Raw genomic sequence first — 15,027 nt, 5'->3', positions numbered from 1 at the left:
TATTCTCTGTATGTTAAAGATCCAAGTATTATCTATCAGTAATTTTAGCACCGGAATAGCATCTTTTATTAATGATACTGTAAAATATGTTCACCATAATCACGTTACAGTACAAGAGGTACTGTAGCTGTATTTACACTAGTTACTGACAACCCCCCCCCCACCCCATATACCCCACCTTATATCCCCAACCTTTGCCATAGCAATGTTTCCCCTGTGCCATAGCCACACCCTCTCATCTTATTGCAGAATGCAGTGGAGTTTTGGGCAGGGGGGACTGATCAACAGTCTCCCCTGCTTCAGTTGATTTGTGCACAAGCCGAGATCAGCATACTTATGCTCGAGGGAACTATATTCCCATCTTTGCACTTTGGGCTACAGCGCATGTGTCATTTGCACAGAATTTTGGGCAGGATTTGGGGAGTAATGGCTGTGGTCACAGACCATGATATCACTCCCAGGAGACCAAAACAAAAGGAGGAGATACATTCTGCAAGGGAGCAGAACAGCTTTTCCCCATAACAGATTGGGGACACAGCAGGGCAGCTCGATATGCCAAATACGTGGTTAAATAAAAGCTTTCTTAATTACTTTTTCTATTATTGAGCAGGGGTGGATTTAGAGGTGAGGGCGCCCCTAGGCACAACAGTAACGGCCACCCCGCCTACCTAGTTTAATTATTTTTATTGATTGCTTATAAGCCCATATTGGATGATAGACAATTTAAAAAATAATAAGAAAGATCACTAACTATGACATTTTAATTATGTATACATATATATTTATAAGTGGGACAGCTTAAAGGTGCAGTATGTGCATGTCCTACCTATTTACACTCCATTCAAGATGGCATATCGTACAGTAAAGTGGAAATATCTTGAGTTACTTGTACTTTTTTGGCTGATGGTCCCAACACAAATATCCAAGTGCAAACCCCAAACAAGTGCCACCCCTACGCACCTGCCTCACATGCCTAATGGTAAATTCGCCACCGCTATTGAGTGTACATAAACATTAGCATATTGCAGTGCTTAGCTGCTTTTTTTTTGTAGAAAAAGAGGGTAGTGGATCTATTAGATAGTGTACGTAGATAGTGGTACATTAATGGGCAATGAAGAAGCATGGAGTTCTTCCCGAATAACATGAAGTTTCCAGGATCTACATTTTATTTGAAGGAATTCAAAAAGTGGGTACATTAGTAAACATTTCTGTTACCTTCCTATGTTATGATAAAAATGTGTATAGCTTTCCAACTACGACCTGGGATATTGCTTGGTCTATGAACCCCTTTTTCAGGTATAAGACCCAGGAAATACATGGGTACAACCCTGGTCTATCAACCTGGAAATTCCTGGGTCTCAATCTGAGACCCCCATTCACACTACACCAAAAATCCAGGAATTTCCCGGGTGAGATGCGTTCATACTGCCCTGGAATTTGGTGTGTATTTAAAGGGGATGCGTTTATGTATATTATTTAGCCTTTGATATTTGTTAATGGCAAATGTGTGGTTTTATTTCCTATTTATATAATGTTGCTTTAAAGCTACTGTATGCTACTTACTAGGTAGTTATTATTTTTTTAACATTTTTTATTATTACTGCTTTTAAACCTAAATTCCGAGTCGCACCCGGGATTTGTGCATGGCCAGGGTTGGACTGGCCCATAGGGGTACTGGGGAAACCCTACTGCCTGGGGGCTCACTCCCTCCTCTAGAGATCAGGAACCAGATTGTGCACATTATGCATACTGTCTGTTACATTATATTGCAAAGTTCTATGGTGTATTTATAATGCAATCACTAGTAATATTTACTATATCTATCTACCTATCAAGGGGTCCAGACTATGCACTTGCTAATGGTTAGCCTAGCCTCTAAGCATGGGCCCCACTGCATTTCCCCGGTGGGCCCCTCATGCCCCAGTCCGACACTGTGCACAGCTTCTTCTCAAGAGAAACTCGGTGAGTCCTCTTTCAGACAGGTTCACCAACCTGGCAATATGCAGGGTTAGTGACATTACTGCCGATGCATGCGGAGGCGATGCTTGGAGATCAGATGCCAAGCACCGCCTCTTCTGTATGTAGTGAATGGGTACTGGGTCACATCGACCCGTCTTACACATTTTTCACTGCACTTTGCCCCAGGTCATTCCTGAGACCAACCCTGCAAGCTAGCCACGTTGGATTCCTTGGAAACTTAACCCTAAAAAAACCTTTTACACCTAGGGGGTGATTCAGACTTGATCGTAGATGTGCTCAATAGCACATCTACGATCACTTTCACAGACATGCAGGGGGACGCCCAGCACAGGGCAAGTCCGCCCCGCATGTCTGGCTCTGCTTCCCCCCTGCACAAGTACAAGAGCATCACACGGCGGTTATGCTTTTGTACCTGAAGAGTAGCTCCCTACCAGCGCAGCTCCTGCGCACTGGCAGAGAGCTATCATCGCTCTCCTTATTGCATAGGCTGCGTGTGACGTCATGTAGCTGCCGCGGCACACTCCCCGCACGGTCTGGGCACACCTGCATTGCCCGGACTGCACCCCCAAAATGGTGTCCCAATGCCTACGGCCCACCCCCTCCTGCCCAGCTGATTGACAGGCAGAGGCGATCGCTGGGCTGAGATGCCAATCGCATCTTTGGCATGCGCAGGCACACTGCGGCACCTGCGCAGTTCAGACCTGATCACCCGCTGTGCGAAAATGCACAGCAGCGATCAGGTCGGAATTATCCCCCCAGTCGCTCCCAGGTTATCACAGCAATAACCCAGGTTTTTAGCAGCAGTGTACAAGGGGTATTAGAGGCATCCAATGACATTCCCCCTTCTACTCCCAGCTTTCTGCCATTATTACCATTCCTCAGTTTTAGATCTGCCCTTCTCGTGAGTGAACTGCTGTGTAATAGACTAAACTCAGCTGGGATATGTTATAGCCATTAGCCAAACAGCCAATCGGACACTTTTCTTTCAACCCGGGTCTTAAAAATCCTATGTTTGATGCATTCACACTAGAGGCGACCTGGGCCGCACCTGGGAAAACCCTGGTAGAAAGCAGGGTCATGGACCCAGGACTTAAACCTGGGTCATTTCAGTTCACACATACTGTAGCAAAAGCCCAGGTCGATGCACATTCATGGGCAAAAATCCAGGTTTTTGCTGTATTTCTGAAAGGGGTATTAGTCTCCTTTTCCACTGACCAAAATCCTGGGTTTTGGGGGTGATTCAGACCTGACCGCTAGGCTGCTAACATTGCTGTCCTTCGTTCAGATAGTCACCGCCCCCAGGGGGATTGTAAATTTGCAGTGCAAGTGTGCAAATCCCATGTGTACGCCGAGCAGCAAAATTCCACAGTGTACAGTCTCTGCACAGCCCAGGACTTACTCCTTCAGTGCGATCATAACAGGCTGATTGAGACCATAGCTGACGTCAGACACCCTCCCCGTAAATGCTTGGGAATGCCTGTGGCTTTCCGGACACTCCCAATAAACGGACAGTTACCACCCACAAATGGCCTCTTCTTGTAAATCATGTCGCTGACCAGCGATGCCCGTTGTTGTTGTCTGACGTGTGTGCACATTGCGGTGCATACGCATGCACAGTTATGACCTGATCGTCCACTGTGCGAAAACGCATAGCAGCAATCAGGTCTGAATCACCCCTTTGTGTGTTCACATACAAAAACCCAGGTTTTATATATCAGTGGAAAAGGGTAATTAGCTTGAATAAAACATACTGTAGTTATTTCCTTTTTTTAGAAGGAATATTCATGAATCTAAGTATGATTAAGTGACAACCTAAGCAGTATATGAAGAGGTCAAGCATATACAGGTGTAGCAGCTTTCATTCATCCCACACAGGGCTGCATGGGCACAAGTGCTGTGGTTGCGACTTGGTGCACCAGGCTGCACCATAATTGCACCATAGAAATCTTATGGGATACATGTATAATTATACAAATATTCACATATACACGCATGCGCCCCACACCCAATGGATTGCAGGTGTGCTTAGTTGTAGACAAGGTGAGCGTGGCTACATCTGTAGTTTACAAATCCTAAATTCCTAAATAATACAACACTTAGAAGTGAATAATCTTGGAAAAAAGATTCCACCAATCATGTGTGAGAGTTGAGGTGCAACCTATAATAGCGGAAAGGTTTTTTTTAAATAAATGATAGGCAACGATCTCGACTCATAGGCAGTGACAGCTCCAGAGGTGGGGATGCAGTGCAGTCCAAAATTCAACTAGGCGAGTCACACCAACTGCCCCCTTAAAAGCTGAAAAACATTGCCAGCCTGGATTCATTGACAGATGGTTTGGCACCCCTACTTCAATTTTGGACTGTGCTGCAGCCCCGCCTCTTCCCACTACTCAAATGGGTAGATTAAAGAAATCTTCTGAAAATAAAAAGAAGTGGTATTGCTCATAGCAACCAGATTCTGTCTGTAATTTTCTAGGATGCATTGGAGACATGATACATAGAATCTGATTGGTTTCTATAAGCAACACAAGCACTTGTTATTTTCAAAAGCTTTAGTACATTTACCACATAGAAGGCAATTAGTGGACTGAAAATAGCAACCATACTATGGGGGAAATGTAATAGTCTGTGAGCTGAAGACATGGGTGGTTTCCTATGTGAGTCTGCCAAATATATTAAAGTAGCAATCATTTCGAAGTCATAACAAGGTTGGTTTTGTCTTTTTAATAATTGCTACTTTCAAATATCATGCAGACTTGCACGGAACCCGCTGATGCCCGTAGTTTGCAGCAATTACATTTACACCTACAGTAAACAGTACCTTTGGGCAGTACAGATCGTGTAATGGTCAACATTACTGCCTCACAGCACTGAGGTCATGGGTTCAATGCCCAACATGGCCCAAACTGTGCACAGTTTGTAGATTCTCACTGTGTTTGCGTAGGTTTCCTCCCACATTCCAAAAATATATACTGTCAGGTTAATTGGTTCCCAACAAAAATTAACACTAGTGTGAACGTACATGTGGTAAGGAATATAGGGGGTCACTCCAAGTTGATCGCATGGTAGCAGTTTTTTGCAGCCGTGCGATCAGATAGTTGCCACCTATGGGGGAGTGTATTTTAGCATAGCAAGTGTGTGATCCAGTGGCGGAACTAGCGAGCGGTGTGCCCAGGTGCAACAAAATGCTTTGGGCCCCCTCTCTCATCCCGTCCAAGTCCACCCCCAACTGCAAATTTGGGATTCTTTGCATGCTCCCATATAATATATATATATATATATATATATATATATATATATACAAACACTCGGCTCCGGCACTCCAGAAATGTTAAGCTGCTAAGGTGCCTTCCCTGTGGGACAATCCCACGTAGATATGCAGACAGGATAAAGGCAGCACTCAAAGACTTGCACAGGTAGCGAAAAAGGCATCCGAGCAGGGATGCTGTTTTTAATAAGTGTTACGTTTCGGGGACGTATCCCCTTCCTCAGACAGTGATACAGTGCATCAATACAGATATAAATACAAGAATCTATTAGTGCCACTTACCCCCCTTCCATCACTCACAGCTGCGTGTATCGCGGTGCTCCAGAACTCCCCCGTCCGACACTTCCGGTCTCTGCGTCACAACAGGTCAGGAAGTGACGTCCATGGGCCGGTCGGTTGCCATGACGACGCGCCATGAGCTGTCACATAGAGAGCAATGAACCATAAGCGATAAATGGATTTAAAACATCTAGATACTAGATAAATATACTACACTTTAAAAGACAAACACATTGTGATTTGCAACCAAAACATGACATACATAAAAATTGCGCTAAATGTATGCTCGAGTATGCCTAGGAGGTGAGAAAAATGTGACAATAAAACGTGCAATATACTAATATAGTACATACACTGGACAATGTGGGACCCCAACCTGGGATGTGACACAACATTACAAAAAGGTAATTTATATGTATCTCCTTATTCATATAATCAATATTTGATGAAATATAGAACAATTACCAGCATATATCATGCCCTTACCAAACACAACAACACCTTACCCATAGGCCGTTATGTGCGGGCGAATGAGTATGTGCTCTAACAGTGCCTGCTACTAAACATGATGAACGGGTCATAACTGAAACTATATCAATGGTTGATTGCCAACCTCAGAACATAATTACAAGAAATTGATGAGTTCTAAGAATTCGTTAAACCCCTTGGTGCCATACAGTTGAGTTTAAAAATCCATTTGGATTCTAATTGAAGCAATCTCTTGCCCCTATCGCCACCCCGTATAGAGGCCGGAACATGATCTATTGCTTTGTACCTCAGGCTGGCCAGATTATGTTGCTGGGAGGCAAAATGACGGGCCACCGGCTGGTCGCTTGTGCCTGATACCAATGCTGCTCGTATGGTGGACCTGTGTTGTGTGAGTCTCACTTTGAGCTGACATTCGGTTTTCCCAACATAGTAAAGCCCACAGGGGCATACTATGACGTAAATTACAAACCTAGTAGTGCATGTTAATGGCCACCTGATTTTAAGCCGCTTGCCAGTCTGTGGATGCGGTATGGTGTCGCCAATAAGCATGTAGGAACAGGTTGTGCATCCTAAGCATTTGAAACACCCGTTCTTTCTACTTAGAAAGTTACTGGGTGCTCTTGATTGGCAGAAGCCTGTTACATCAGTTTTAACAACCATATCTTTAATATTTCTACTGCGAGAATAACTGGGCATCAATCTGTGGTTATGGAAACATTTCAAATCGGGATCTGAAGTTACCATTTGCCAGAGATCCTTCGCCTGTCTGGTAATCACAGGGTTGCTAGTGTTGTATTCATTAACCCAGGGTGTCACGGCTTTGACTATAACTTTAGCTTTCCTCTTATTTTTCTGGGCAACATTGTATTTAGCCCTGTCGCATGCTTTGTTTAACTCGGCTTTAGCATAACCTCTATCACAGAAATTATTGATCATTTCTCCCAGTTGTACATCCCTCATAGCTGGATCTGAGTTATTTCTACATACCCTAATAAACTGCGAATATGGCAGACTACGTATAATGGCCTTGGGATGGAAACTGTCTGCATGGAGAATTGTATTCCTATCAGTAGGTTTTTTATATACCGAGGTAAGTATCTTGCCATCCCTTAATTGGATCAGAACATCAAGGTAACATACCTCAGTTTTACTGGCAGTAAGAGTAAGTTTAATGGGGCTACTAGACTGGTTCTGTTTCTCAATAATCTCTGTCAGCATGGTCAGATCTTTGTTCCATATAATTAGGAGATCATCAATATATCTGTAATATAATGACATGGCCCCTGATATTTCCACATTTTCAAAAAACAGACTCCTTTCTACCTCCCACATGTAACAATTGGCGAAAGATGTAGCTACCGGCGAGCCCATAGAGCAACCGGTGAGTTGTTTGAAAAAACACCCATTAAATAAGAAGAAATTATGATCCAATGTGAATGCCAATAGCTGCATGAAAAAAACAATATCGGGACCCTCATATAACTTATTGCCAGTGATAAGACGTGCCACTGATGCCAACCCCGCCTGATGCGGGATGCATGTATACAGGCTGGCAACATCTAGTGTGACCAACATCGCCTCACTGGAAACCTGCTCTATTAATGCCAATTTTTCAAGCAACATTCCAGAATCTTTAAGATACGAAAATATATCCTGTACACAAGGTTGTAAATAATAATCTAAATAGATGGCGATAGGCTCGCACAGAGACCCCCGGGCCGAGATGATTGGTCTCCCCGGAGGCCTCTGTGCATCCTTGTGGATCTTAGGTAGAGTGTACAGAAGGGGCACCACTGGCCACTTAGTGGTCAGTTTGTCGCATATCACTTGCGAGATAAACCCCTCGCTTACAGCATGTTTCAATATGGTATCTAATTTCTGTTTATACGTTGGGGTGGGATCCTGATCCAAAACGCTGTAAGTAGTTGTATCACTTAATAGTCTTTCACACTCCTCGATGTAAGCCGTGGTGTCTTGAATGACTATGGATCCCCCCTTGTCAGCTGCCCTTATGATGATGTCCCGCCTATTTTGTAGCTCTCGCAGGGCCAGTAATTCCTCTCTAGATAAATTGTGTCGGACCGTACTGGTAGGTCCATTAATTGAATTCTCCATCAGCCGATGAAAAGTTTTTAAAGTGGCATTTGTGGATGGTGGATCAAACTTAGATCGTGATCTCAATTTTGCCAGCCTGGGAGGTAGGGTCAAAGTAGATGTTGACTCAGGTTGTTTAGAGAAATGTTCTTTAATTTTTAATGACCGTGAAAGCTTAAAGGTTTCCACCTTCCATTTAAATTTATCAGGGTAATTCGTGGGTATAAAGGATAAACCTTTATTTAGCAACTGTTGCTCAGGGTTGCTGAGCGTATAAGAGGACAGGTTAAAGATTAAGTTCTCCTGTTTTTGGGGGGTCTTCCCACTGTTCTGCCTCCGCGTATTAAACTCGACTGTATGGCACCAAGGGGTTTAAATGAATCCTTAGGACTCATCAATTTCTTGTAATTATGTACTGAGGTTGGCAATCAACCATTGATATAGTTTCAGTTATGACCCGTTCATCATGTTTAGTAGCAGGCACTGTTAGAGCACATACTCATTCGCCCGCACATAACGGCCTATGGGTAAGGTGTTGTTGTGTTTGGTAAGGGCATGATATATGCTGGTAATTGTTCTATATTTCATCAAATATTGATTATATGAATAAGGAGATACATATAAATTACCTTTTTGTAATGTTGTGTCACATCCCAGGTTGGGGTCCCACATTGTCCAGTGTATGTACTATATTAGTATATTGCACGTTTTATTGTCACATTTTTCTCACCTCCTAGGCATACTCGAGCTTACATTCAGCGCAATTTTTATGTATGTCATGTTTTGGTTGCAAATCACAATGTGTTTGTCTTCTAAAGTGTAGTATATTTATCTAGTATCTAGATGTTTTAAATCCATTTGTCGCTTATGGTTCATTGCTCTCTATGTGACAGCTCACGGCGCATCATCATGGCAACCGACCGGCCCATGGACATCACTTCCTGACCGGTTGTGACGCAGAGACCGGAAGTGTCGGACGGGGGAGGTCTGGAGCACCGCGACGCACGCAGCTATGAGTGATGGAAGGGGGGTAAGTGGCACTAATAGATTCTTGTATTTATATCTGTATTGATGCACTGTATCACTGTCTGAGGAAGGGGAAACGTAACACTTATTAAAAACAGCATCCCTGCTCGGATGCCTTTTTCACTACCTGTGCAAGTCTTTGAGTGCCGCCTTTATCCTGTCTGTATATATATATATATATATATATATAGTGGAAAAAACGAGGCGGCACTCAGAGACTTTTCACTGCAATCATATAATGGTGCAAATGGTCACATCAGCGTTTCGGGGACCTGGTCCCCTTCTTCAGGATAACAAAAGTGCAAAACAAGAGTGTTTAAATAAGCATGGAAACACTTACCCACTGACCCCATTCAATCACCAGCTGCAGCGTGTCGCTCTGGCCGCCCGCTCGGGACTTCCGCCCGGTTCATTGGCGTTTCGGCGGGACCGGAAGTGACGTCGCGAGAGCGAGCCGCGTTACCATGGCAACCGCTCAAGACATACTCACTGCCTGAGCATCGCGCCCTGATCGTGTCTCTCCTGCTGCCGCCAATGCATCCACAAGTACCGCGAGGTCTGAAGCCCTGACACGGAAGACCGCTGCATTACCATGGTAACGCTGTCAGCTGTAGATAAACATAAAACAAAAGCAATAACATAAGTGACAAACTAAGATGACTTTTAAAGGTCAATGTTAAACTGACAAATCAAACTAAAGTGCTAGTGCAAACAATAAATTAAAAACAATTAAAAACATCTGAAGGTGCAAGAGAAAAAATATACATCATGGCCCCTCTAATGTAAAAAGAACCTGCTGATGTGTATTAAATGTTAATCAAAAAGTGGCAACAACTGCCTGACAACTCAAACCTGTATTGGTGCCCTGTGGCTTAAGGCAAGATGGTGAGCGGCATGAGCGCAAGGCGCCCAAACTGCATCACTACACCTTTCTCAACATCAACACTATTGGGCCAGACAAAAATAACAAAAAATTAATTAATTCCAAATTTTTATTCAGACCCCCAGGTTTCAGAGTGTTTAACTTATGAATCCACATGGACTCCAGCTGTAATAGCTTGCGGCCCCTATCACCCCCCCCCGTATCGAATCAGGGACATGATCGATGATACGGTGTTTGAACAAGGCCATTGAGTGTCTAAACGTCACGAAATGTTTCACCACAGGTTTCTCGCCGCTACCCGATGCCAAGGCATTCCGGATGGCCAGTCTGTGCTGGGCCATTCGAATTTTGAACTGGCATTCTGTTTTGCCAATGTAGTACCGCCCACATGGGCAGATGACGGCATAAATTACAAACTTCGTGCTGCATGTGAGAGGCCATTTGATTTTGTAATTTTTCCCTGAAAAGGGGTGAGCTATGGTGGTCCCTGGTGACATGTGAGAACATGTTGTGCAGCCGGTACACTTGAAACAGCCATTACGCCTGGTAAGGAAGTGTGTAGGATTCACTCTCAGTTTTGCCATATCAGTTTTAACCAAAATGTCCTTGATGCTTTTTCCTTTTTTATAGCTAGGCATGATGCGTTTGTCGTGTAGCATCTTCAGATCAGGATCTGATGTTACAATGGGCCACAGCTGTCTTAATTGGTGTTGCATCTCCCTACTTGTCACATCATACTCACACACCCAAGGAATAATTTTAGACATATCTTTGGTGTGCTTGGATTTCACCAAAATGTCTTTCTGTGTGGCTTCTGCTTTCTGGCGGGCCGATCGTACCAATGCCCGTGGGTAACCTCTTGCCAGAAATCTGTTTTCCATCTCCTTCAACTGACTTGCCCTGATGGAGTCACTGTTATTGGCCCTACACACCCTCAGAAACTGAGAGTATGGCAGGCCCCTAACGGTGGATATAGGGTGAAAACTGTCATATCGCAAAATCGTATTGCGATCGGTGGGCTTTCTATAAAGACATGTAATGATTTTACTCTCCTGTAGTTTAATTAAAATGTCAAGAAAGCAGATTTCAACTGGGCTGCTGGTCATTGTGAGTTTGGCTGGACTGTCGGATTGGTTATGCGAATCAATCAACGCCCCCAACTCCTGTATCTCGCCACGCCAGAAAATCAACACATCGTCTATATACCGATAGTAAACAAACAATCTGTCGGCAATGGTTCTATTGGCCAAAAATAATTCACGCTCTGTTTCCCACATGAAGGCATTAGCGAACGAGGGTGACACGGAGTTGGGGGCGTTGATTGATTCGCATAACCAGTTTGGGCGCCTTGCGCTCATGCTGCTCACCATTTTGCCTTAAGCCACAGGGCACCAATACAGGTTTGAGTTGTCAGGCAGTTGTTGCCACTTTTTGATTAACATTTAATACACATCAGCAGGTCCTTTTTACATTAGAGGGGCCATGATGTATATTTTTTCTCTTGCACCTTCAGATGTTTTTAATTGTTTTTAATTTATTGTTTGTACTAGCACTTTAGTTTGATTTGTCAGTTTAACATTGACCTTTAAAAGTCATCTTAGTTTGTCACTTATGTTATTGTTTTTGTTTTATGTTTATCTACAGCTGACAGCGTTACCATGGTAACGCAGCGGTCTTCCGTGTCAGGGCTTCAGACCTCGCGGTACTTGTGGATGCATTGGCGGCAGCAAGAGAGACGCGGTCAGGGCGCGACGCTCAGGCAGTGAGTATGTCTCGAGTGGTTGCCATGGTAACGTGGTTCGCTCTCGCGACGTCACTTCCGGTCCCGCCGGAACGCCAGTGAGCTGGGTGGAAATCCCGAGCGGGCGGCCAGAGCGACACGCTGCAGCTGGTGATTGAATGGGGTCAGGGGATAAGTGTTTCCATGCTTATTTAAACACTCTTGTTTTGCACTATTGTTATCCTGAAGAAGGGGACCAGGTCCCCGAAACGTTGATGTGACCATTTGCACCATTATATGATTGCAGTGAAAAGTCTCTGAGTGCCGCCTCGTTTTTTCCACTATTTTCCACCGGTTCCCGGTTGGGGAGGGCACCAGAGCAGCATCAGTCCAGCATTGGACTCCGTGGAGTGCCGGAGCAGTTGTTCACTTTATATATATATATATATATATATATATACACACAGAATAAAAACCACAGCACTCACCGCACCAGAAGCGGGGCACAGCTATGCACTTACCACTCACAGGGTGGGGTGCATGTAACACTGCACTCTCCACCACAGAAGCGGGGTACACAGCTGTACTTACCACTCACAGGGCGGGGTGCATGTAGCCCATGACCACATCGCTCTAATAAATACAAACAGAGAACCCAGCACTCACCAAAGTAAACTCACTTATCCTCAACAATTCAATAAATAAATGATGGGGGTTTAGTTGGTGGATTGGCCAATGCACGGAAGCCTGTATACCGATTCAAGGTACCCCACCTTCATACAGGTCCTACACTATCACAGAGTCTTAAAACCTGACTACCACACTGCTGCATCATCTGCCTGCTAGATGTAATGTGTACCTGCCACAGACTTTATGGCTTTTAAAGGCACACTAGTCACCTATTGCACTGGCTCAAAGATGATTGCTAAAAAACAGCTGAGACAGGTTCAGGATAATAAAGTCCACACAGGGGTGCATGAGAAAGCTAGTGGCCACGGTTAATAAGAGCTAACCATAGATTAACCCCTTCATATACACACAGAATAAAAACCACAGCACTCACCGCACCAGAAGCGGGGCACAGCTATGCACTTACCACTCACAGGGTGGGGTGCATGTAACACCAGTGCAATAGGTGACTAGTGTGCCTTTAAAAGCCATAAAGTCTGTGGCAGGTACACATTACATCTAGCAGGCAGATGATGCAGCAGTGTGGTAGTCAGGTTTTAAGACTCTGTGATAGTGTAGGACCTGTATGAAGGTGGGGTACCTTGAATCGGTATACAGGCTTCCGTGCATTGGCCAATCCACCAACTAAACCCCCATCATTTATTTATTGAATTGTTGAGGATAAGTGAGTTTACTTTGGTGAGTGCTGGGTTCTCTGTTTGTATATATATATATATATATATATATATCATGTAAACATATTGATATATTATTTTAAAAAAGGGCCACGCAGGTGTATGTGTGTGTGTGTGTTTATAAATATATATATATATATATATACCTATACAATATTCAGCGGCGCTCAGGGATGCAAAGTACAGTATGACATAACAGGGTAGAGATACACATACAGATGGGATCCGTTCAGGTTTAGGATGTGGATGTGTCCTAGATTTAGGATGTGAGGAGGGGGGTGATTATTTGGATGCAATGGGGGCACTGTGCTGGGGAGGATCTGGTGAGGGTGACCTGCAAAGGGCCAGGTAACTAGACATTTTAGCACTGTGTGCAAGAAATGGCATCAGCGCAACCTTTTATGTAAAATTGGGGCAGTGCACGCCGTAGGCATGCACAAAAAATATAGGAGCGTGGCTTCATGGGGAAGGGGTGTAGCCACAAAATAATACCAATTCATATTACAGTGCACAGTATTCTCCAATAATCAAATTACGGCACAGAGTAGCGCCACTACACCAGGTAGAGCCCTTTTTACACATTACAGAAGACAACGTCCCCTTCTTACACATTACGGCAGACAGAGTCCACCTTTTACACATTATGGCAGACAGCATCCCCTTTTTACACATTACGGCAGACAGCGTCCCCTTTTTATAAGAGATGTGCGGCTGGCACTTTTCGTGTTATGTGTTTTGGTTTTAATTCCACTTTCGTGTTTTGGTTTTGGCTTGGTTTTGCCAAACCCTTTTGTGTTATGGTTTTGGTTTTGAATCTGGATGATTTTTGAAAAATACACAAAAATGGCTAAAATCACAGAATTTGGGGGTAATTTTGATCCTACGGTATTATTAACCTCAATAACATTCATTTCCACTCATTTCCAGTCTATTCTGAACACCTCACACCTCACAATATTGTTTTTAGGCCAAAAGGTTGCACCAAGGTTGCTGGATGACTAAGCTAAGCGACACAAGTGTTTGGCACAAACACCTGGCCCATCTAGGAGTGGCACTGCAGTGTCAGACAGGAGGGCAGATATAAAAAAAGGCCCCAAACATCACATGATGCAAAGAAGTAAAAGAGGTGCATCGAGATTGCTGTATGACTAAGCCAAGCAACACAAGTGTGCCCATCTAGGAGTGGCACTGCAGTGTCAGACAGGATGGCACTGTTCAAAAACTAGGCCCCAAACAGCATCTCATGCAAAGATTTAGAAGACGTGCAATGAGGTAGCTGTATGAATAAGCCAAGCGACACAAACAATTGGCCCATCTAGGAGTGGCACTGCAGTGGCAGACAGGAGTGCAGATATCAAAAAAAGGCCCCAAACAGCACATGATGCAAAGAAGAAAAAAAAGTGCAAGATTGAATTGTCTTTGGGCCCTCCCACCCTGGGCCCTCCCACCCTGGGCCCTCCCACCCATCCTTATGTTGTATAAACAGGGCATGCACACTTTAACAAACCAATCATTTCAACGACAGGGTCTACCACAAGACTGTGTCTGAAATGACTGGTTTGTTTGGGCCACAACCAAAAAAAGAAGCAACCAATCTCTCCTTGCACAAACTGGCTCTATAGAGGCAAGATGTCAACCTCATCCTCATCCTCCGATTCCTCACCACTTCTACTGTGTACATGCTCCTCCTCACATAGTATTAATTTGTGCCCACTGTAATCCACCATTACAGGTCCCTCTGTACTTTCTGGAGGATATTGCTGGTAAAGGTCTTCCGGGAGGAATTTATAATTCATTTTGATGAACATCATCTTCTCCACATTTTGTGGAAGTAACCTCTTACGCCGATCGCTGACAAGGTTACCGGCTGCACTAAGCACTCTTTCGGAGTACACACTGGAGGGGGGGGCAACTTAGGTAAAAA

This window comes from Pseudophryne corroboree, chromosome 3, assembly GCF_028390025.1.
Source record: "Pseudophryne corroboree isolate aPseCor3 chromosome 3, aPseCor3.hap2, whole genome shotgun sequence".
Lineage (NCBI taxonomy): Eukaryota > Metazoa > Chordata > Amphibia > Anura > Myobatrachidae > Pseudophryne > Pseudophryne corroboree.
Note: the sequence above shows the minus strand (reverse complement) of the source record.